The sequence below is a fragment of the Macaca thibetana genome, chromosome 11 (assembly GCF_024542745.1).
Source record: "Macaca thibetana thibetana isolate TM-01 chromosome 11, ASM2454274v1, whole genome shotgun sequence".
Taxonomy (NCBI): domain Eukaryota; kingdom Metazoa; phylum Chordata; class Mammalia; order Primates; family Cercopithecidae; genus Macaca; species Macaca thibetana.
The window spans coordinates 70481130-70507396 of record NC_065588.1 but is presented as its reverse complement, the minus strand read 5'-3'; the positions used below and the strand labels follow the sequence as shown (position 1 = coordinate 70507396).

The 26267-nt window shown below is 38.7% G+C and overlaps 1 long non-coding RNA gene across 1 annotated transcript; it reads left to right on the top strand.

The window, feature by feature from the left end:
• The first annotated feature begins 215 nt into the window (after nucleotides 1-215).
• LOC126930219 (uncharacterized) lies at nucleotides 216-24426 on the top strand. The gene is made up of 4 exons (XR_007717486.1): nucleotides 216-332; nucleotides 3534-3621; nucleotides 4398-4466; nucleotides 24049-24426. It is a non-coding gene; the product is annotated as an uncharacterized LOC126930219 (long non-coding RNA).
• Nucleotides 24427-26267: the final 1841 nt, after the last annotated feature.

Here is a 26267-nt window from a genome sequence, read left to right as displayed (position 1 = left end):
GTGTGTTTTATGTATAGCAATACTTTTTACCAGTCACATGGAACTGATCATCAGGTGTGAAGTTAACCTGACTTATGGCAAAACATATGCAGACTTCTATGTAAAAAGGAAAAAAGCACAAATCAAAGGAAAATTAGTGGTGAGCTAGAAACAGCCTTATCTTTGAATTGTCTAATTTATGTGACTTATGTCTTCCATCATATTTTTTAGTCATATAGCTTTTTGAAGTGAATTGCCTTTTCGGCCAAGAAGAAATAAATGAGTAGATGAATAAAGGAAAAATGAGGTACTGAAGAAGAATGAAGACTTTCTAATATATATTCTTCGATCAGGTATATAGCATGAGTACTTACGTAGTTAACTCTTCTCGTAATCCTAAGCAATATCAAGATTTATTGTTTAATACTAAAGATGAAATAATACTAGAAGTTACACAAGATGTCATATATTGCAGGTATCATGATTACTGTCATTTAAATAAATTGTAAATCAACCTCCTTATTGTTGCTGAGACAGAAATTTAGCTGCTGTGAAATACTGAGATCTTCCTGCTTTTCCACTAAACCATTATTGTCTTTTATATTCTAAAAACTATCATATGAATTATCTCCAAAATAATAAAGAACAAAGAATTGCTGCTGCAGAGAAAATCCTTTGGGAATTTCTCACAGGCAAGGTCTTTCTCTTTTTCTTTTCTAAGGACACACAAAGATTCCTTAAAGCAGGAGTCAGCAAACTTTTCCTTAAAAGGAGTAGATAGCAAATATTTTAGAATTTTGCTGCCACTCAGTCTCTAGAGAGTCACAAGTACTAAACTCTCCAGTTTGTCTCAGAAAAGCAGCCGTAAACAATGTGTAAAGAAATAGCAAGTCTGGGATCCAATAACTTTTTATTTACCAAAACAGGCCAGAGTTGGTCCACTGATTCTAGTTTACTGACTGATGCCATATGGGGTAGGTTCATCCTACCTTCCAATTGCCCAGAATAGCCCATTGGAAATTTTTTTAAAGTATTTCCAAATCATAGTAATCTGCCTCTGTCTTTACTCCTCTTTTAGAATGAAATCTATTCCTAATTAAATCTTACTCATTCTTCAAATTCCACCTGAAATCCACCACATCAGAGAACTTCAGAGAGTATGATATTACGTGCATATTAGATTATCATAAACTATTTCATGCATTATGTCTTTTATCATGCTGACTTGTAGCACAATAATGCTGTAAGCATGAAAAAGATAGAGGCTAAATAAGTTTCCATGATCAAATGAGAAAAAAGCAACAGTAAAGCCAAACTCTTTAATTCTACTTTGGCAGTCTTTATTAAGCTATTAACAATCTTATCGTTGCAAAAGAATACCTAGGAACATATAGCTCAACATTCCATCAAGCACAAAAAGCCCCTCGAGCTGTTAACTAGCAATTGATATCCAGTTTTAATATTTCCAGTCATAAGAAAATAACTACAGATGTGCCTCGATTTACAAATAGCTTATTTTTTAAAAGGACCTTTGTGAATGCATTTCTTATTAAGCCAAATGGCACTATAAAATTACTTGCTAATGTATGCAGAGTTGCTGAAATGGTGAATGTTTGTCCCTATTAGTAAAAACTGCAAGTGGAAAGAAAAATAATGAGCTTCAATACGTCCTGTGGAGATATATCCACAATTGGACAGGTCTAAATGCTATTTCTTATAGTGAACAAAACTATCTTTTCTGTAATATTTACTTTTCTGCTACAGATTTACTTTCACAGTGTCTTCTCTCTCTTTTCTGTGACTACTCTTCACGTATTTAAGAAAAAGTTGTCTTGTGTCCTCTAAGAATTTTTAAAGGACTATACCATACTAGAATCGTGATTTTTTTTTTTTCCTCCATAGCATGCGATTCCAGGAAAACTTCCAACAACTCACATGTACATATGTCATTCTTAAAATATGATGTTTTCACAGTAGCAAGTGGTCTGACTAGCAGGAAACAGTGAGAGTTGTCTTGCATGCCTTGTGAACTTGAATTTCCTTAAAATAGACTGTGCCAATGATAGACTCCCTTGATAAATCTGTTAGTAGTTTACATGTATTCCTTGTGTTTCAAGTAGATTTTCAGTAAGTTAAATGCAGAAATAACTCATTCGTGTTACAATGAATTCTTACATAAACTATTTCCTCTTATTTCCTGGTCAGTTGAGTATTCAATGGAGGCTTGAAACTCACACTGTAATGTGGAATTCTACGTGATTTAACATCTTATGTTGTCACTAGTAATACTGCATAGTTGAACGTCTTAGGCTTAATTTCCTAAATCAATGGATCTCTTTTTAACAAAGGAAAGATTCTTTCATGAGTAGTGAAGTCCCTGAAAAAAGAAGTTTGAAAAGTTCTTTTTCAAGTCTTAGCAGTAAAGTCACGGACGTGACAGGGTACTGTGCATTTAGATCTATATTTCACTTGCTTTTGCTGGGATAAGCACTCTCTGGAAGAAACTCTCAGAATGCCAAAGGTTGAAACTGCTTCCAGCTTGTTTTTATACATAGTCATGGTTCTCACCATTTGTGATCTTAAGTTCTGAGAATAGATTCTGAAGCTGGTGATCAGCAGTGAAAGAGAGCTTAAATATATCAGTTTCTTATTTGCTTATGTTAAATAAGCAAGAGAAGAAAGTTTAAAGATATCAGTAATATAGCTATTGAGATTCCATTTAATTTGTTCCACATAGAGTCAGCATTTTTACTTAGTTAATTTAAATATTTTGAATCTATTTAATTTTTAAATTATATTTATCTTTATAAATATTGTTTTTAAATTATTGTGAGAGCACAGAAGAGGAAAATCATGTGTGACAGACAGACGTTTAGGCAAAACCAAACAAAAACAAAAACACATGGGTAATATATCTGATTCTATCAATGTTGTAAGACTTTCTCCTCAAGCTATTTATCTAGTGATCTGCAAATGGGCATGGCATTTTCTAAGCCTTCCAAATCAGTGTGATGCGGCCTAGAGCTACCACATCAATGCTCTTATCTATAGGATAAACCAACTAAACTCATTTGCAAGCCCTGACTTGTTCCTTCTATTCTCATCTTGAGTGGCTCATTAACTTGGTCTAATAGAAATATCAATGTATCAATGAGCTGGTTAAAGGCTCCCAGCATGAACTTGGATTTCAAAGTGGATGTGACTGAAGCGGTGACTATCATTTTCATATAGCAATCATTCTGTGGAATTTGATGATCTCCAGATTAGGAGCAGAACAGGGGGATTTTCTGAAAAATGCGGGCTATAGACAGCAGCCTCAGTCATATCCAAGAGTTCCAAGTTGTTGCTCCTGATGGAGTACCTTATGGTTGTGAAACTTGCCTAACCAGCCTCTAAAATAAGTGAATTCCTTTCAAGGTATACATTCCTTACTGGTCCTGTTTCTCTAACTGAATCCTGACTAATACATTTATTAATATGGCAGAGTTAACAATGCATGACTCCAAATGTTATGTCATAAAAGGTGAAACAGCTTCTGTTTGGCTATCTTTCAGATGCTTGCCCTGGAAACCAACCATGATGCTGTGATGAAATCCAGGCAACTGAGTTGTGTTTCAGCCCAAAGCAGCAAATGGGATCCAGGTGACTGACGTCGTTATCTATCAGACATGTGAGAGAACTCCTTAGGATGATTTCAGACCCCGTTACTCATTATCTGCAACCGCATGAGAAACCCAGAGCTAGAACCACCCAGCCAAGGCCAATCTCTAGAACTTTGAAAGACAATCATAAATGAAGGTGACCTTTTACGCTATTGTTTACACTACTGTGTGCTTTTCACACAGCAATACATATCAGTTACAGACTGCATTTATATTGTCTTAAAATTACAAATTTGGAACCACATTTTCACAATTCCCTTTCTTACATGATTCTAAGTTATGGATTTCCACAGTAGATACGTTAACAAGATTTGGAAGAAAGGAGTTAAGCAGCAATCTTGTTTATGTTTGGAAAATCAGACTAGAGTGAGATACTCTTACAAGTCACATATTTGAATGTGGATCTACTGGTTCATGTCATTGGTTCGAGGTGGTAGCTAGCCCACAACAGCTTTAGATTCTGCCAGATCTCCTTGGGACTGCAGCCAGACCCAAAGCTCCTTCAGCTTCCCTCTGATCTCTTTCTTCAGTTTCCCTGAATCCTAGACCGTACTTACATGGAACTCTGTAGAGAAATACCCCAGCTATACTACAGGCCCCCCATACAAACAAAATCGTAGGCTGGAGACAATGAGAGACTAATATAGCTTTATATGATGGACAAATTTCAGTTTATCCTCACGGGTTTCAGCTCATACTCAGATATTCTAGTTTGTCTTTCTTCTCTCTCAGTTTATTTCCATTTTTCCTTTCTAGCTTCAGGACCATCATCTGACATAGGGGAAGAAGACTTACATATAATATCTAACCAGCACCCAAGATCATGTAAGGTTTAAACTTTATAATACATCCATTTTGTTTCTCATAGTTCTCTTTTTCTCATCAAATCATAACTGATAACAGTGATCCATATTTTGAAATCCAGTGTCCTGTCTGAAGTTTCTGTTTTCGATGATTCCCACTGTCTTAGTTTAGGCTGCTGTAATGAAAATACCATAGAATGGGTAACAGAAACAACAAACATTTTTTTCTCACAACTGGAGATTGGCAAGTGTAAGTTCAATCAAGGCACTGGAAGATTTGATATCTGGTGAGGACCCACTTTCTGGTTCATAGATAGCCGTCCTCTGGCTGTGTACTCACATGGTAGAAAAAGAGAGTTCTTTGGGTTCTATTTTATAAAAAGGGCACAAATCCCATACATGAGGGCTCCACTGTCAAAAGCTAATCACCTCCCACCCTCACCTCCTCATACTGTTACATTGTGGGTTAGGATCTCAACATATAAATTTGGTGAGGACACAACTGGTCCTCAGCAACCAGTCTGACTCATGCCTCTGTTCACTAACTTCTTTCTATGTTTTGAAACCCAGATGTGAAATAGATCCCCCTTTCTTGAATTTTTTCTATAGTCACTGTTATTTGAATATTTCATTGAAGTTCTTAACCAGTGGAGAAGTTTTACATTAAAAATATAATGTAAAATGTATTTGGCCACTTTCTATTTGGCATTTTTGTGCATCCACCTGCTTTTGCACCCTTCGTCCTCCAGGCATTTTGCTCAGTTCTAAACTGTCTCTAAGACAGTGCTTGCCTGTCTATGTTTTTCTATTTCTCCAGATACTCCTTACTCCTAAATCCCAATATATCTATTTTCCTCACTTTGTGCTTCAGAACCATTCATTTCTTCCCTTAATATCTATATGCAAAGATGCTAAAAGTACTTCCTAAGTGAAGGCTCACCTATACTATGTGTCATCTTTTAGTAGCATAGAAAAGCTGAAAGAATATTGAAATTGAAATCTGAATGTTTTATAATTCTCCAGATTGTTCTTATGATTATATAAGTTTGAAAATTTCCAATATAGAAAAATATATACATATTTTTAAATTGGGAATTTATTCATTTAATAAATTGCTACTGAGTACCTTCTGTGTATCAGACATTGTTCCAAATGTTGGTGAGGCAATGAACTAAACAAACATTTTGCTCTCATGCAGCTTATCTTCTAGTGGCATGTGTGAGTGTAGATAGATGATAAAGTACAGTTTATATATTATATCCATTGGGGACCACTTCTATGAAGATAATTAAAGCAGGATAAGAACATTAATGAAAGTTAGGCTGTTATTTTGTACAGGCCTGTCATGAAAGATTTCAACAATAAAGATGTATTTGAGCAGAGACTTAACAGGAGGGAGGAAACAAGCCGTGCAGCTATTTTCGCTGAAGAGTATTTCAAGTAAACTAAACAACAACACTATCTATGAAACTCAAAAGCGGAGAATGCTGGCAAAAGCAGAGTCATGGAAGTATGGAGAGGCAGGGTTATAACAAATAGGGATACTTTAACCTCAAGGACTGTATTTGGAGTGTGATGGAAAGTCAAAATTTGTAAACAAAAAGTATGATTTCACTGATTTAGTATTTTTTATTTTTAAGATTAAATAACAAAATTAAGAATCACAGGCAGAAGCAAGGAAAAAAAATCTGAATTCTCATTACCTCTAAAATTATTTGTTTAGGCAGTAAGTAAATGTAAGCTCAGTGTAGGAAAGAACTTTTTTGTGTTTGCTTGCTGTTGGATCCTCAGAAGCTAGAGTAAATTATTATACAATAAGTGCTCAATAAACATTTTCTATATATTGGCTTATACCAGATCAATCTTGGCCAAGATGAGTATTTATAAACATGGCTGCAACATTTGAACAGCTTAAAATTGTTCATAATATTATTTATTACTATTTTAATGCCTGTGATATCAGTAGTGATGATTCCTTCTTCATTTCTGATATTAGAAATTTTTATCTTATTTATTTTTTCTTAGTTAACCCGGCTAAAGGTTCATCTATTTTATTGATCTTTTCAAAGAACCAGCTGTTCAAATTGTTAATTTACTTTTTTATTTCATTGATTTCTTCTCTAATTGTTACTTTTTTCCTTCTGATTAAAGAGGTCTTCTTTAGTTTCATAAGGTGGAAACTTGGGTCATTTATTTTAGACCTTTGTATGTATTCAGTGCTATTAATTTGCTTCTAATTAGGCACCGTTTTTGTGGCATCCCACAAATGTTAATGTTTTATTTTCATTTTCATATTCAAAATATTTCTAATATCTCTGGCAATATCTTCTTTGCATTATGTTGTGTTTAGAAATACATTGTTTAATCTCTAAATATTTCTAAATTTTTCAGCTATTTCCAGTCATCTATAATTTCTAGTTTAATTCTAGCGTGGTCTGGTACATACTTTTTATTTCTATTTTTTACATTTATTCAAATGTATTTATCTTGGTTAATATTCCATATAAGCTTGAGAAAAATGTGTATGCTGCTGTTGTTGGATGAGGTATTCTGCAAACATCAATTAGATATACTGATTAAATTGTGCGGTTCAGTTTGAAGGTATTGTTCTATTAGGGTTCTCTTAGAGGGACAGAGCTAATAGGATATTTATGTATATATGTATATATATCGTATTAGTTATCCTATATATCATACATACACATATATATAGGAGTTTATTAAGTATTAACTTACATGATCAGAAGGTCCCACAATAGGCTGTCTGCAAGCTGAGGAGCAAAAAGAGCCAGTTCCAGTCCCAAAACTGAGGAACTTGGAGTCCGATGTTTGAGGGCAGGAAGCATCTAGCATGAGAGAAAGATGTAGGCTGGGGAGGCTAAGCCCATCTTTCCTTTTCACGTTTTTCTGCCTGTTTTATATTTGCTACCAGCTGATTAGATCGTGCACACCAGATTACGGGTGGATCTGCCTTCCCCAGCCCACTGACTCAAATGTTAATATCTTCTGGCAACACCCTCACACACACACCCAGGATCAACACTTTGTATCCTTCAATCCAATCAAGTTGATACTCAGTATTAACCATCACAAGTCCATTCCTCGTGAATTTGAACAAATACATATCTCCTGAAATCATACATAATCTTCAAATAAAGACAATAATAAAGTCATAATTATACATAACATAATACCTATCCTTCACACAACCTGAAACGCACCAATCCCCAATGCAAATACTATTACATAAAGTTAAAAATACTTAAATGCTGATATGAAGTCATTAAATCTTAAGTCACGTGATGAAGGAAAAGGAAAGAAAATGAAGATATTTTCTTAGTATAAGTGTATACATGCACAAACATATCTTTAACAAAAGAAGGAGGAAATACTCATGACAATTACAGTCCTCGTTTCTGCAGCTGGTCACATGGTTGTAGCTGCTATTGATGACTACCTTCTTCAACTACCCATCCTGTATGCCCTTTGCCTTCAGCAAGCACCTCAGCAGGTCATGGTTTTTCTCCTGGTGGAGTGACCCAAACCTTCATTCCTAAAGGACCTGGACCATTTGTAGTCCTGCCTGGATTGAGCTGTTGTAGTTCCCCATTGACCTTAATCACAGGGCATGGTAATACTTAGAGACACCCTAATGGATCTTCTGTATTCCATGCATACTCTTCCTTACCTCCATTGTGGAGTAGTAGACTGATTTCATCTTGATAGTCGGGGTCAGTCACCCCAGCCAACACTGTAACTCCCTTCTTAGCCTGTTGACTTAAAGGTAGGAGGAGCCCAAAGTGTCCAGGTAGCAATATTAACTTCCAGTATAATGGAGTAATTGTTGTGTCTGCTGGTGGCAGCTTTCCTCACTCTGGAACTAAGACCTCTAGGCCAGCAGAATGTAATGTTGCAGGAACAGGAAGTAAAAATTTCGCTAGTGGATCACTAGGGATGATAGTGAGTGGTGCCACTTCCACTTCCACCCCTTGATTACTGGACCTGTAAGTCCTGGCTATGGGAGAAGCAGTACCATATACTGGACGCTGATTCAGAGCATACACAGCCTTCTAGAGAACTTTGTTCAAGCCCGCGAAGTGTTGTCACCTAGTTGGAGTTGGAGTTGTGACTTCAAAATACCATTTCACCGTTCTATCAATCCAGCTGTTTCTGGATGATGGGGAACATGGTAAAACTAATGAATACCATGAGGATGAGCCCAGTGCTGCACTTCTTTAGCCATAAAGTGAGTGCCTTGGTCAGAATTTCTGTACTGTGTGGAATACTACAGATAAGGCTTTCCGTGAGTCCAAGGATGGTAGTCTTGGCAGAAGCATTGCATGCAGAATAGGCAAACTCATATCCAGATTAAGTGTCTATTCCAGTGAGTACAAACCTCTGCCTTTTTCATGATGGAAGAGGTCCGATATAATCAACATGCTACCAGGTAGCTGGCTGATCACCCTGAGGAATGGTGCCATATCGAGGGCTCAGTGTTGGTCTCTGCTGCTGGCAAATTGATCACTCAGCAGTGGCCATAGCCAGGTCAGCCTTGGTAAGTGGAAGTCCGTGTTGTTGAGCCATTGCGTAACTTCCATCCCTGCTAACATGGCCACTTTGTTCATGAGCCTATTGGGCGATGACAGGTGTGGTTGGGGAAAGAGACTGAGTGGTGTCCACAGAACGGGTCATCCTATCCAGTTGATTATCAAACTACCCCTCCACCGAGATCACCACTTGGTGAGCACTCACATGGGATACAAATAACTTCACAGTTTTCAACTACTCAGAGAGGTCCATCCACATACCTCTTCCCCAAATTTCTTTCTCAACAATTTTACAATCATGCTTCTTCCAGATCCCTGACCATTCAGCCACACCATTGGCGACAGCTCATGAATCAGTGTATAATCGCACATCTGGTCATATCTGCTTCCATGCAAAGTGTACAACCAGGTGCACTGCTTGAAGTTCTGCCCACTGTGAAGAGTTCTCTTCACCACTGTCCTGCAGGGATATCACAGAATGGGGAGCATTCTCTAATTTTGTTATTATTTATCAGTCTTTTTTTTTGTACAACAAAAGTTTAGATTTATTACATATTTATTTCCAAGGTACCTTTGTTATTAAGAAAACAGAACTAATACTTGGCAAAAAAAAAAAAAACAAACAAAAAAAAACAAAAAAAAAAAACCCCCAAAAACAAAAAAACACCACTTCACAATGTGGTTTTCCACTTCCAGGATAAATGGAAAAAATATCTATTGCAGACACGGAATCAGTCTCCTTTGGCTAAGTATCTGTCACACATTGACCCAATTCGTGGGCAGTCTTTTCCCATGGACCTGGAGCCCTTCCTGGGAACTTAGCCATACTTCTTATCACTTGGCTGAGGTTCTCTTCTGTCCATTCAGGTGCCTTTTTTTTTTTTTTCCTGTGTTCGGTTCCTGTTTTCCAACCAATCTTCCATTTGTTCCTCAGTTTCTTCTATGGAAGTTCCATGATCATGAGACTGAATCTATATACTTTCTAAAGGTGTGTATACAGGAAATTCAGGTTTTGGTTTTTTAACTTTCTTCTGTTTAGAGGCACCATGTCCTTGGACTTTAACCTCCACAGATACTTTATAAACTCTCTTTTTCTTCACTTGTGTAAAATACCCAGGTTAGAAGGGGCCAGAATAGGACAATTAACTTTTCCTCCAGATCAGATGAGCCCTTTGTTATGAAGAAGACTCCAGAATTTTAGGATGGTTACTTTTCCCTTCCTCCTGCTGTGGCCACGGAGATCTTTACTGTATTTTCACTGAGTTAACTGGTGGGGTTCCTGGAGGTGAAAATCGCAAAAGTCTTGAGACCCTCCTAAATCTGCATCACCCAGGAGTTCTCACTCTCATGCTGTTATTCTCTTCTCAGCCTTCCACAATCTGTCAGAGTCACCACTAGAATATTACTGCTAGGTTATGGTAGCAGTGGCGTCTGCTCCAAGTAAGCAGAGCTCTGCTGTGATTCTCTGAATTCACCTATTTCAAATTTCAGTATGGTAGTTTGCCCTGTGACCTCAATTCTCTGATAGGTTCAAAAAATCCTTTTATTTTCTGCTTGTTCAGCCTTTTTCTCTTGTTGTAAGCATGGGAATAGTGACTTGCAAGCTCCTTACCCATCAGAGGTGAAACTGGAAGTTCCCAAGTGCTACAACCAGGTGAATGTTAATTGGAGGATAGTGGAACAGTATTTAGAAAAATGTCACCACTAAAATAATAAACATACACTTATTTTAGTATACATTGCCAATATACATAAAAATATGAAAACCTAATCAAGTAGACTGAATATGTCTTCATTAAAATTCTATCATTTTAAAGAGTTAATGGATTTTAAATACCTAGATGATACGTATGTTAAGAAAAGGTATTTTTCTTGTTATTTTTACTGAGACTTCACACTACCATTAAGAGATGCAAAAGAAGTGTGAAATACAGAATCCAACCGTATTTGGAACATTTTCAGGGTGCTCTCTGTCATCTTAGAGTCAGATAGCAGGCTGCGTACTTGGCATGAACACGATGGTGACTGACCCAGACTGTCATCTTGTATTCCTGCTTCTATTCTTGCCAACATAGAAAAAGGGATTAAAACTGGTAAATGACAGATAGAAGCCATTGAAAGAGCAGCTAACTTTCATTATGTGGCATACGCATTTATTATTTTTCCTTAAAAGCCTTTTCTTCCTTCTTATACTCATTGCTTTGTGTCCTAAAAAATAACTGAATTGCTTTGTACCCCCGTTTGAAAGTTAGGGCTCAAATAGAATGTGCCTTTTCTAAACAGGAACAATAAAAGTTTTCTTTTTCAAACAACCCTGCAAACAGGATGGCTTACAACTGGCATACTGTGACCTAGTTACTGTTGGTTTCATAAGAATATTCACAATAATAATACGGCCACCAAATGCAGCTTGCTGAACAGCTAGAAACCAATTCAGGGTCTTCTATAGACCTATCCACATCAGGCCAATCTTGTCCTCCGGGTATTCAAATATGTTTCGATATTCTTATATTGTAAATATTTTTTCTTTGTTCTCTTGCTTCATATGAAGAGAGATTTCCAAGATTCAATTTGCTGTAAAATTCGAGTTCTTTTTAACTTAGACTGTATTTTCCTCACTAGTTTCTTCTAAGCGTATGTAGTTTGGGGGAAATCCTAAACAAATGCCGATTTATTTTCTATGTATTTTCAATTCATCAGTAAGGGTAACATTCTGTGGTTCTTTAAAGAGTGGACAAGTACAGAGGATACTTCCAAGAAAGCCAAAGAATGCGTATCATAAAACCAGTAAAGTACTGGTTTTGTTATCAGAAATATTTTACCCTAGTTTGTGCCATTTCAATTTGTTTTAAAAAAGCAAATGCAAATGTTAGAAACTTCTTTACCATAAGATACTAAAATATAGGATATTACACACAACATTTCAATGTCATTGTTCTATTGTTTCGTAGCAGGACAAGCCACAGACAAAACCCCTCAGAAACCGAGTTAAAGAAGGAAGGGCTTTATTCGGCTGGGAACTTTAGCAAGACTCATGTCTCCAACAACCAAGCTCCCCAAGTGAGTGATTCCTGTCCCTTTTAATGGCTCACAACTCTAAAGGGGTCTGCGTGAGAGGGTCGTGATCGATTGAGCAAGCAGTGGGTGTGTGACTGGGGGCTGCATGCACTGGTAATTAGAATGGAACAGAACAGGACAGGGATCTTCACAGTGCTTTTCTTATGCAAATAACCGATTAGGTCAGGGGTCGATCTTTAACTACCAGGCTCAGGGTGTGGCGCCGGACTGTCTGCTTGTAGATTTCATTACTGCCTTTTAGTTTTCACTTCTTCTTTCTTTGGAGGCAGAAATTGGGCATAAGACAATATGAGGGGTGGTCTCCCTTATTCTCCCCTTTGAGAATCTCACTCAATAGTGGGAGTTCTCACTTTCATTCTCACTACCCATGTCTTCTTGCAAGGCAGATCAATAGTGATTCATATAGTACACTTGTGCTGAAGCATTTTGATGAACTAAGGTAGTGATAAAGCTTTTTATCATTTGAAGAAGTACAGGTAGCAAACAAGGGAGCAGTAAGCAGGTTCCTATTACTATTATAACTCCTATTATAAGAGTTTTAAATCCTCCTAGCCCTGGGAGCCATTTTCCCAACATGGCGCCAGGATTAAATCCATGCCACACTTGCACAGGCACATGTGCCAGTTTTGTCATGTCTCTAACTATGTCTTCAACTACTTGCCCTTAATCCTGTATGTGTAGACAGCAATTAGTAAGCAATTAGCAATTTCCCACAGACCCCTCCTTCAGCTGTTAGCAAGTAGTCTAGAACCAGTCTATTTTGATAGATAGTATTTCTTATCTGAGTTTTTTTCTAGACCAGAATAGTCAAGGTTCTGCTGGTTTTATTAGTGATTATTTCTAAGACAGCATGTAACCGTATGATTTGGTTGATCATGTAAATGGGGGTCCTGTATCCCCACGAGCCATCTTGTGCCCAAGTAGCAGGCCCATAATATTGTATGATTCTCTCAGGGGGCCATTCAACATCTTTCCAATTTCCTATAGCTATGCTTCTCTTTTCGCGGAAAGCATAGACAGGGAAGCCCAGGAGTTCACCTCTCTTTATGGGCAGTAAGAAGAAAGATGGTTTAATAGTGGCAATAACATAACTACCTGCCCACTGGTCAGGTAATTTGGCATAAGCTCTATGCCCACATATCCAGTATAATCCAGTGGGGGCTGTCCAGTCCTGGTGGGACTCCGGGTGGGTCCACAAGGTTTGCAACTTTGGGAACTTACTAGATGAATTCCTCTCTGTGTTATTTGAACTCCACCAAATGACTGTTTTTGTGGTACCATTATACGGTTTCTGTCCCAGACAACTAAGTCGTCCTATGGGGTTAGTGAATTCTTTTCCTTCTCTAGCTATGCAATATTGTCCAATAATTTAGGCTTTTAGGACCCAGAAATTATCAGGGTGATTCTTTTGACCCGAAAATTCATCAGGAACTGGGTCTGTAGGTACTAATTCTTGGGCTTCCCATGGCCATTGATCTCCCATTATAGTTCCTCCACATAACATGAAGTGACATTGAGAGACTGGACTACATGCTTAGCTAATTGCAAAAACAAATTTCTTGTTTTTCCTGGAATTTCTGGTACTGGCACATTTAGTTCATAGAAGGTTTGAAACACTGGCTCAGGAGAGCATTTGTAAACTTCTTCTTGAACTAAGATATTTACTCAAGGATCCAGTCTGGCTCCATTGATTCCTAAGTTTACACGCTCCCCTTTTTTCCAGCAAGGATCAAGGGGATTGGTTATTACTAGCTCTAAGGGGTTACATTGTCCCTTAGTACAGGAAGGGCCATTTTTTCCTTTCTCTAGGTGGACTGGATCCTTTTCATTTTCTAATCCAAGTCGCCCAAATGACACAAGACCAGTATCCACATTCATTTCCACACAGTCCTAATTCATGACAAATGTACTTATGTTTGCTCATATAGTCTTTTTCCCAACTAAAAGAACCACATCCTCTTCCTAATTTATTGCTATTAATGACAGCACAGGCATCAAATTTCAAGATTATGGGTTTGGGCACCCCTTTTTCTTCTGTTCTGGCTAATACTTTACTTGTATCATTTATGAGTCCCCACCAGTCTTCAGTCCTTAATCTTATTTCAAAAACTGGACAAGGGAGGCTCAGAGGGGTCATAACACACATCTGGGCAGTCGTTTCCTCGACTACATACCTTGTACTGAGTGTCATTATATAAACGTGTTCCTCTTAAAGTTCCTAGGCATTCATAGTAACTATAGAGCCGAAAGATTGTTTTAACTTGTTGCCCTACCTCAGTAACCTGATGTATACACTGAGAACAGTCCTCCATGTGGGGAAAATCAGTGGAAGTTTTTAATATACAAGTCCAAATTATAAGGAAAATGAGTCCCACGATGAACCTCCTCATGCTTCGGCCGTGTATAGACCAGTCAGCTTCTGGGTGTGACTGGAGCAGGGCTTGTCCTCCTCAGAGTCACTTTGCAGGGGTTGTCGGGGCTTAGTTTTGTCTTCCAGGTTTCAGCGGCTGCAGGTTTCACACAGCTGTGGTGAATCCAGGCTGGGATTCCTTCTACCTTTACAGCTGTGGGGTTGGTCAGGATGACGGTCTGAGGTCCTTTCCACCGTGGCCGAAAAGGGTCTGTGTTCCAGTCCTTGATCCACAAGCAGTCACCTGGAGAGAAAGGGTGAACTGGGGGAGAATAAGCTGATGGGACACCCCTCATTTACCCAAGTTGAGTTTGTTTGTGTAATTTTTCCTAAAACCTGTAGCTGTCGCTATAATTCAATTTCACCTAACTCTTGGGAAATGCCTGGAAGCCCCCGTAGTATAGGAGAAGGCCTATGATACAGTATTTCATAAGGGTAGTATCTTGTTTTCTTAGAAGGAGTGCATCTAATTTTAAACAATACCATAGGAAGGGCTTTATCCACTTTAATCCTGTTTCCTGACATACTTTCCCTAAACCATTTTTGATAGTCCGATTCATTCGCTCCACCTTTCCAGAACTCTTGAGTTTGGTAGGCGGCATATAGCTTCCTAGTGATTCCTAATGCCTTTGCTGTCTTCTGTACCAAGTCAGCCACAAACGCCGGCCTGTTATCTGAGCCGATTCCCAAGGGCAGTCCAAACCTAGGAATAAGATCTCAGAGGAGCACACGGGTTACCTCATAGGCCTTTTCAGTTCGTGTTGGATAAGCCTCCACCCACCCAGAGTAAGTACACACAAGAACCAGCAAATACTTGTTACCTCCACGTTTCGGCATTTCTGTGAAATCCATCTGAAGATCCTCAAAAGGAGCTGCTCCATAAGCTTGTGTGCCAGGTGGAACAGTGGGGCCTTGCCTCGCATTATACTGTCGGCAAGTAACACACCATTGTGCTACTGCTCTGGCAAGGGCTGGCAAGTGTGAGATGTAGAAGTACTGGCCTAACAATTTTTCAAGTGACTCTTGACCTAGATGAGTGGTTTCGTGCATGGCCAATACGAATGTGGCTCCCAGCAACTGTGGTACAGCTACTCTCCCATCTGGCAGTCTGATCCATCCTCCTTTTATTACTTGCCTCTCTTCTTCGTAGAAGAAGTCTTTTTCTTCCTTAGAATAGATAGGTACCAGGTCAGGTATTTGAGGGAGTAAGGGGGCTAATATCGATGCCCGGTAAGGGGTAGATGCTGCTTTTCAAGCTTCTGAATCAGCTCAAGAGTTTCCTAAGGCCATTGAGGTGGAGGCTTGCTGGTGTCCCCTGCAGTGCATGACTGCCACCTTCTGAGGTTTCCACACTGCCTCCAGTAATTGTAGAATTTCTTGTTGATATTTTATGTCGTTTCCCCCAAGGTTTAACAGGCCCTTTTCCTTATATAATGCTCCATGCACTTGGTTAGAAAGGCACGTTGAGAGTTAGTGTAGATGTTTACAGTCTTACGTTCACTGAGTTCTAGAGCCCGAGTTAAAGCAGTGAGCTCAGCTTTCTGGGCTGAAGTGCCCTGTGGCAACGGTTTGGCTTCAATGACAGCAATCAAGTTACCACCGCATATCCTGCACATCTTTCTCCTTGTGGATTGATGAAGCTGCTCCCATCCACCTATAACTTCCAGTCTACTGATGCCCATGGCTGATCCCGAAGGTCAGGTCTGCTGGAATAAACCGAGTCCAACACCTCTACACAGTTATGCTCCACCTGGCTCTCTGATACTGAGAGCAGGGTGGCGGAATTTAAAGTGTTACAGACTTCAATGGTTATGCGGGAATTTTCACATAGCAAGTTTTGGTATTTGATTAATCTAGCATTTGTTTGCCAGTGATGATGTCCTTTGGTATTCATCAGAGTTACCACAGCATGGGGGGGCCTTTATATTCAGGTTTTGCCCAAGGGTTAGTTTATCTGCTTCTTTTGTTAACAGGGCTGTTGCTGCCAGGGCCCTTAGACATGGTGGCCAGCCTTTGGAAGGCCCATCTAGTTGTTTTGAGAGATAGGCCACTGGCCTTGGCCAGGGTCCCACAGTCTAGGTTAAAACTCCAACTGCCATTTTTTTCTCTTTCTGACACACAGAGTGTAAAGGGCTTTGTCAAATCTGGTAGTCCCAGCGCTGGGGCCGACATAAGTTTTTCCTTTAACTTACAAAAGGCTTGCTGTTGTAGAGGCCCCCATTCAAAGGGCTCTCAGTAGCCCCCCTTTGTAACCCCATACAAAGATTTGGCTAGCACTGCAAAGTTTGGAATCCATAGTCTGGGAAACCCCACAGCTCCCAGGAATTCCCTTGCTTGCCTTCTGGTTTTAGGTTCCAGTAGGCTGCAGACCTGCTTTCTTTCTGATCCCAGATTGCACTTCCCTTTCCAAATAGTGAATCCCAGGTAGCATACCTGCTGTCTGCAGATCTGAGCTTTCTTCTTGGACACCTTATACCTACAGTCCTCCAGGTGCTGAAGCAAGGCATCTGTCCCTTTTGTGCACCCGACTGCCATGAAGTGTGCCAGCAGAAGGTCGTCCACGTACAGGAGCAAGACGCAGCCTAGGTCTTTAGCAGGAAACTTTTGCAGGTCTCGAGCCAGGGCCTCCCCAAAGATAGTAGAGGAGTTCTTGAATCCTTGGGGAAGGTGGGTCCAAGTGTACTGAGTAGTGACACCTGACTCCGGATCTTCCCACTGAAAGGCAAACAGCTTCTGGCTCTGAGGAGCTATTCTGACGCTAAATAAGGCATCTTTTAGGTCCAGACAGGTAAACCAGCTGTCCTCAGCCCGCAGCAGCCCTAACAATGTGTAAGGGTTAGGAACTGTTGGGTGCAGAGTCACTGTAGCTTGGTTGACCAAACGCAAATCCTGTACTGGTCGGTACAGGGACAGGCAGGAGGTGGGTGTTCCATGAAGGCTGACAAGGAACTATAATTCCGTAAGCTTTCAAGCTCCTGAGATGAACCTGGATTCCTTTGGGAGCTTCCCTGGGAACCGGATACTGCTTTTGTCTAATTGGTTGGGCCCCAGGTTTAACTTCTATGAATATGGGGGCTTGGTTGACTGCCAGTCCCTGAGGATTATCCTCTGCCCATACTCAAAACTATCGCTTAGCTAGAGCTGGTTTTATCTCTTGACCGGGCTCGTTTAGAAAAAGTCTCCATTCTTCTTCCCGGGGGATCACAAGGGTCATGATAACTCCTGTTCCCGGTAACTTTAGCTGTAAAGAGCCCTGTTTTGTAAAGGCGATAGTGGCTGTCAGCTTGCTAAACAAGTCTCTTCCCAGCAAGGGCAAGGGACAGTCAAGCATGTACAAGAACTGGTGAACTATTTCGTGTCCCCCCCACCGAGCCAGGTCCATGGTAGACAGAAAGCCTGCTTCGTGGAAACTCCTGTTGCTCCTATTATATCAATGGTTTTCTTGGATAAGGGGGTGACCGGGTGGTCACTACTGAATGTTCAGCACCAGTATTGACCAAAAACTTAATGTCCTTGCTCCCAATTATAATCCTGACCGTGGGCTCCTTGGGAGCACTTGAACCCAGTCCCCTTCAGTCCAGTAGCCCTTCAACCAGGTTGAACAAAGCTCCATCATCTTTATCTGAGGTCTTTTGTTCCGAATCACCTTGCTTTTCTTTCAGTTGGGGACACTTATCTTTCCAATCTCCTATTTCCTTACAGTAGGCACACTGGTTACATTGCAAGTGTGGGCGATTAGACTGGATATTCTTCCCGGAACCCCCACTTTCCCTCTCCTTTTGGGGGAATTCCCCTAATGGCCGCGGCCAGTAAGTCGGTGTTTCACTTGGCCTGGCATTCGCCTTCCTTATGGCTTTTGCTGCGGCTTGTTGCATCTCTATTAACAAACACTTGATTGGCTATTTCCAGGCACTGTGAGGTATTCATACCCACAAACCTAGCCTGTTTCTGCAGTTTTCTCCTGATGACTTCCGCACTTTGACTAACTAAGGCCATGTTAATCATGCGCTGATTTTCAGGGCTACCTGGATCAAAAGGAGGGTACATACGGTAAGCCTCACACAGTCTTTCATAGAATTGTGCTGGACTCTCCTCTTTTCCTTGGATGACCTCAGAGACCTTATTTACACTTGTGGCCTTTTGAGCCCCTTTCTTTTGACCTTCTATTAATGCCTCCTGGTACCATCATAGCCTCTCCATGTCTGGTCCCTCGTTCAGGTCCTATTGGGGATCTATTCCTGCCAGCTGAATTCTTATATATTCTTGGGGGTTTTGGTAATCGATTGGGATGTGCTCCTCTAGCCACTTAGTTGCTGCTCAGAGCACTCATGAGCAGTTGGTGGCAATCAGCCCAAGTAGGATTATGAGTCTGTGTAATAGTTTGGAGCAAGTTAATTAAAGCTTGAAGCTTTTTGGTGTAAGATGGAGTATTATTTTTCCAATTGAGGAGGTCAGCAGAGGTGAAAGATTGATACACAAAGGCATAGCTTTCCACCAGGTGTCTGTCCTCATCTACTCCAGTATATCACTGCTCTCTCAGGGGCATTTGGATTCCAGTCTTGGGCCGTAAGCAAGCTGCCAAGGGAAGAGTTTCTCCCGTGGCTTCACTTCCTCTTTTGTCTACTCTGGGTAGTCTAGGAGCATGGCTATCTGGTGGAGGTGTAGGTGCTGTGGGCTCAGGAGTGGGGAGCCCCTGCTCTCGATAAGAGGGGGGTACTGCTGGTACCAATTCCTGCCATGATTCTTCTGGTGTTGGGTCGGACAGGACTTTTGGTGCTGACTTCTCTTGGCAGGTGGAGCACGAACCTTCCTTAACTGTCTCTTTGCTACTAGTACTGCTGCTGCCTATCCTCGTAACCACTGTGGGGGGTCCAAAAATAGCTGTAACCAAGAATCTATATACGGGAATTGATCTAGGTGCCCTGGCTTACAGGTTACCCTGTGCCATACCTTCGAGACAAGGGACCTGTCCAGACTTCCTTCTGATGGCTAACCCACTTCTATCGCTGGCCAGTCTATCTCACACAAAGTTCTGAGTTTTCCTGGTGTCATAGTAACTCCATAGTCTCCCTTAAATCCCTTTTTGAAATTTTTCAACATAGTTCCTAGTGGGGTGGGCTTACTTTGTGCCTGACCCGTGTTTTCTTGAGGGAAAACACCATGCTCACACCACACACACACCACAAAACAAAGAATGGGCAAAAAGGGTGCACGCACACTTTTTCACTTTATACCAAACCAGAATCAGAACCAAAATCAGAGTAACAAGAAGTGCAAGCCAGGTCAAAACTAAAACCAAAGTATCAGGCAATCCAAGTCAAGTCAAAAATAAAAAAGCAAAGTGCTGGTATGGACACGCTGTGGGTGATCAGGCCACGCTTCCACTCAAATTGAGTGGGCACGTTCCAAAAACTAGTCTTACCAAGTTTCAGATGTCTGGACTCCAAGTGCCAGTTCCTTCCTGGTGTTCAGCCACTGCGTTGATCCTCCACGGGGCCTGCCATGCACTGCTCTGGAGAGGCGTTCCACCAGGGCAATTGCCTACCTGGGAGCGCTCTCAGGATCCGTGTCACTCAAGCTGGCGGGAGTCCCCCGCAGGGATGCTCCACAGGGCAGGCCTAAGCCACCTAAGGGACTGCCTTGACCATCCATTAATCACCATGATTCCTGGTCAGAGAAACAAGAAATGTAGCAGGGCAAGCCGCAGACAAAACCCCTCAGACACCAAGTTAAAGAAGGAAGGGTTTTATTTAGCCGGGAGCTTTGGCAAGACTCACGTCACCAACAACTGAGCTCCCTGAGTGAGCAACTCCTGTCTGTTTTAAGGGCTCACAGCTCTATGGGGGTCCGTGTGAGAAGGTTGTGATCGATTGAGCAAGCAGAGGGTACATGACTGGGGGCTGCATGCACTGGTAATTAGAATGGAACAGAACAGGACAGGGATCTTCACAGTGCTTTTCTTATGCAAATAACCTATTAGGTCAGGGATTGATCTTTAACTACCAGGCCCAGGGTGTTTCTCTGGGCTGTCTGCTTATGGATTTCTTTTCTGCCTTTTAGTTTTTGCTTCTTTTTTTGGAGGCAGAAATTGGGCATAAGACAATATGAGGGATGGTCTCCTCCCTTAGTTTCTATGTCCTCAAATTTTAATGTTGTCTTCCTTAAACTGTATGCCTTCTTTCTAAACACACACACACACACACACACACACACACACACACACACACACACACACACACACGTATGCATGTACCCTGATTCACTTGGCTTTGTTTTTCTAATTCTGTAGTTCCAAAATGAGCTACTCTTTACCTAACTGGATACAAAGATGCCTGCTAACATTTATTAGCCATGAAAAACTTTCAAACACAAATTTCTATGGACTGAATGTTTGTTTCCGGGGAACCCGGCATGGACAGCATTATGCCAGGCTGTGGAAGTGAAGGTGCCACCCCAGGGTGTCTGGAAAGCAGAGCCATTAAGGCAAAGAGGATTAGTCTTGAGCCTTAGAATATAATGAACTTTGCCTTGCTAAGTTTTGAATTTGTTTGGGAACTCTCACCTCTTCTTTCCTTCCTATTTGTCTCTTCTGGAATGGAAATGTCTATCCTATACCTCTCCCACCATTGTACTTTTGAAGCACATTTGTTTCACAGGTTCACAGCTGGAGAGCAATTTTGCCGCAGGATGAATTTTACAAGTCTCATTTATCCCTGATTTAGGTAATATTTAAATGAGACTTTGGACTTTTGATTTTAGAGTTGATGCTGAAATAACTGAAGACTTTGGGGAATCTTGGGATAGAATGAATGTATTTGACATGTGAGAAGAACATGAATTTGGAGAGGTTAGGGATGGAGTGTATGGACTAAATATTTGTATTCTAAAATTCGTATGTGGAAACTCTATTTACCAGTGTTATAGTATTTGGAGATGGGGCCTTTGGGAGGTAATTAGGTCACAAGAGCCCTCAGGATGGAATTAGTACCCTTATAACAAGAGACAGAAGCGACTTTTCTTTCTCTTTCTCTGCTCTCTGCCATGTGAAGATACAAGAAAGTGGACATCTACCAACCATGGAAACGGTCCTCACTGAATACTGGATATACCAGTACCTTGATCTTTGATTTTACAGACTCCAGAACTATGAGAAATAAGTTGCTCTTGTTTAAATCACACAGTGTATGCTAATTTGTTATAGAAGTCCAAGCTGATTAAAACAGGAATCATTTTTTTCCTATCTTAATAAATAAAAAGATGCATTTTCTATAAATCGAGTAGTTTTCCAGGACTAATATCGAGTAGATGCAACCAAAAACTGTTTTTGAACTGAATAAAGAATATAGTACATTTCATTCTTTTTATGCCAGTCTTTCCCATTCTAAATGTTGTAGTAATTAACAGACTTGAAAGATTAAGTAAGATGATTGTTATTTTTAACAAATATTTTGGAAAATGTCATGACATAGAGATATCACAGGTATATCACAGGTATTTCACAGAAATTTCATTCTAAAGGTGTCTCCCTTGGTAAAAATGAATGTTTGAATACTTTTTTTAAAAATTTTGTTCAGAAACTATGTTCATTAATGTTATGGATTCATTCAATTCTAGGCAGTACTGCTATACAGCTTATATTTTCAATTTCTTGGCCTTTGACATTTGATATGAGTCATTTTTGACCTGAGTGGCAGGAGATATTTTCATTCTCCATATAGTGATTGTTCTCAGGATCCTGTGACATAAAACAGAGAATTAATGTTATTAGAGATAGTCTCCTGAAGAAGTAGTTAAGCCTTCTTGAAGGCAAAGCAGGAATATATTTCTTGCTACATTTTTTAGACTTTCCTTGATAATTATCAGATTCTGTTTAAATCAACTGGATATACCCTAGAATGCTCTAGAAAATAAAACACCAAAAAAATTCAATACAAATAGTATGGTTTTGTTAATTCTAACTTAGCATGTCAAAAATTGAAATACTTGTTATGTGTTTATTCATTGTTCAACAAACATTTGTTGAGCGCCTACATTGTCGGGGGGACACAGCCTTATGCTTGATTATCCAATATAAGTAAAAAGACAGATTAGGTAGCTATATACAGTGCTCTGTTTCTTTTATGAAGTCTACATAATATTTCTATAAAGCATAATATTTATTTCTGTGTTGTAAGTAGAGGGGGTCAACAGAGAGAGTTACAGAAAATGTAAGGAATGTAACAAAAAGGAATGACGAAGTATTATATAGCTATGATCAGATAGAAAGAGGGCCTAATGTTCAGTTTCAAAATGATGCAGTGTTTATAAATAGTTCTATAGTTGAACTAACATACTAGACTTGATGTCAACAGGCCTGTTCCTTGATTCTGGGGAAATCAATTGTCTGTGTGAGATCAGGATAATAATTTTAATATGAACAACCAAGCATTATAATACTAAAGTGAATGGCAAAATTGAGATTGTGTCCTGGGCTTGATAGATGTGGCAGACCAACAGGAACTAGCATTACTAATTACAAAGTAAAAGATTAAAAGGAAAACTTTATATAGAGGGTAAAAGCATGATTTATTCCAAAAAGATTGGTATATACTATTGAGGCTAAAGATACTGTATATAAGACATCTCAAATTAAGGAAATGCCATGTACAAGATAGCAGAAATAAATAAACACATAAGTTTATACATGTAAAGAGCAAGTTGATATGGATGGACTCCAAGTGAGTAGGAAATATCTAAATTTAAGCTAACATTCAGTCTGAAGCCAGATGAGGAATGAATTTAGACTTTATCAGGTTGGTAAATAGAACTGTAAAAAGATTACAGCAAGAGTATTGAAATATCTGAGATTTTTTTTTAAATGACCTAATAAAAGAAAAATAAGGACCATAAAGGGGAGAGACTAAGGCTATCCTTTTTAAATATCATCAGTGATAGTATTTTTTCCTCTTGGAATGAATTTGATATTAGGAAGGGTCCAAAATTCTTTTAGAGTAAAGTATAAATAATATGATCAGCCAGATGATCAAGCTAATAGTAATAGTATTTGAAATACAGAACTTAATTATTAATTATAGAGTATAATTTTAATGAAATTAAAAATTTTGAATACTTTGTATTTTATGTCTCATATTCATTTACAAAATCTCCAACTTGCATTTGGGTAATAGCTCTTGTACTTAAAGGCTAATATATTTCTGGGTTTGCTTTAATTTTCTTCATGCTAAATAATCATAAATAATAATAATTAAGTTAATCTCTTAATCTCTTAATAAATAGATGTAAATTTAAAAATTTATTAGTATTGTCTCTGTTTGAAACTTAAAATTCCCCACATTCCATATTCAAGTATTTCTATATGTAATAAAGTTTAAAGATGCCAATATATCATCATATTTTAAAACCAAATTCATTACAATATATAGAAAAATATGTACATATAATGTTTTAAAAATTTTCAGGTCATGCTAGCTCAAATATTTTTTAAAAAGCCTTTATTTTCTAAAAATCAGTTTTTTGGCGAATGGAGTTAAAACTGTGTTACTCACCCTCATCTTTTCCCTTCTCCCTAGGTAAAGCCAAAATATAGGCTATGTCTGATATAAACAGTAAGTAAACATGGTTTTGAAATGGAAATGGGCTTAGAAGTAGATCTGATGCTATAAGTACCTCTAATCCTGATGCAAATATGCCATTAGTGAATTCTGTAATATATGTAAGGTGAAAATTTTTCTCAACAGGGAAAAAAAGTAAGAATTTGAAATAAGGTGATGCGAGCTGGTCTAATTTTCCACTTTGTGTCACATGCTGATGGCCCTCATAATTCATACCTCGGGGAAAGTACAAGCAAGGCAGGAGAAGTCTGAAACCATATAAGTCCTACTGTATTAGTGAAAGTGCTGATTAGAGAACATGTTATATTATCAACAAGAAATCATGAGAGCATTAGTGCATAGTTGAGAAGGAAAATAATTTGGCTTAAGAGGATTAGAAATCCCCAGTTTCTAGTTAAAAGTAATTCAACCACATAGCAAATAAACAAATTCAATAATATTTGAGGTTTATGATTAAAGATAGCCAAAAGGAGAGAAATGACAATGTGATGATACATGCAAAGCTTTGTTTTCAGAGCTTCTGAAAAAAATCTGTTTCAGAAATGTCTCCCAGGGGGGAGAAAAACAAAGCTTGCTGTTGCTGTTAAACCCTTGTGGCTAAACCATTGTTTTGCATTGACTTGTAATGTGTTCCTTTTTCCTAAGAATGTCACATTATTTATTGAAATCATGATATTAGAGTAATTGATACACAGTTAAAGCATTCTAAAAAATAAACTTTGCAAGAATTGTGATTCATTTATCTTTGATTTTATTGTTTTTTTGTGTGGGTCATTTATGCATCAATCTTCAATACAGTTTCATTTGCTTTATGCTCATGTATTATTTGTAAAGTCTGTTGATGTTTCACCAATGGTTAACAAATCAATAGAGACAGAAAAAAAGAGAAAGAAAATTATTATTCTTCCTCCCTTTGGCTGATGTAGTGTAGCTTGTCCCAATTTTCCCCATGAAATAATGGAAATAATAATTTATGTCTATCTCAAAGAATTATCCTGAAAATGGAACGGCATAATAATTTCAGTAAAAATGTTTTAATGTTATAAACAGTTTGCAAATAAAATGATCTATTACTTTTTTATTAATATAATACTTACCCTTGATAACCATGCCTTTTTGTACATATAAAAATAAAATAGGGCAATTATAAGTAATTCTGAGAAATGATGGGAAAAAGGCTACAGAAATTACACAAAAATATATTAAACCTGTATCAAATTTTAGTCTAAAAATTAAAAGTTTGAAATGTTAGATTTTACTCAAGGTTAATTACTAGAAATCAACATATACCAAGTGGTATAAAGGGGAAAGAAATTCTCAGTTGTCCGCCATCTTCACCCCCTCACTGCACCTTTCATTTTTCAGAGCTGCAAAATGTGAATTTACTTCAGACACTGCAATTGATGCTGCCAAAAACTTGCAAATATGCCTTTATCCTTATCTTCCCATAGCTTCAACAAAGGGGCCAGCTTGTAGGTGCAGAGGTAGGGAAGATGAAAAACAATTTCAAAATGTAGTGAATTTCTTACTAATAAGGAGTTAATATCAGAATAAAGAATTAGTTTAATCTTACAGTAATATAGTGTGTTTCCTAGTGTGTTGTAAGTAGAATGCAGTGAGTAGATACTTGATGGGACAGACAAACCAAAGTTTTATTATTTGAAAAGTATGTGATTTCAGCCAAGTTTCTCAAACTCACTTGTCCTGGGAAGAAAATGTGAAAATAGGTGAGACATTTAGTATATTACAAGTATAAAGTTGATACCAAGTAATGGCAGTTGAGTTTCTTATTACTATTATTACTACAGATGTCAAATTATATCTTAAAAGGGAATATTTATGGCAGTTACCTATAATTTGTTGTGCTCTGCCCCCGCAATGTGAGCATTCTGATTTTAGTTGATAGAATATCCTCCCTCTTTCATTGTGAAAAACTTTTAAGTTTATTAGATTGAATATCTTAATGCTAGACCTAAGGAGAACAAACAAAACTTAATAAATGGTATATTCAAACTAGAGTATGATAAATCTAAGTATTTTTTCTCTTTTGTGAGTTATTCAATACTTGCAGTATGGCAGGTTTATCAGTCTCAATAGCCACTATTTACATGAGATGCGTTAGAGATTAATTAAATATTTAAGTGAATTGTATTGATTAAATTTATACTAAGCCCAGG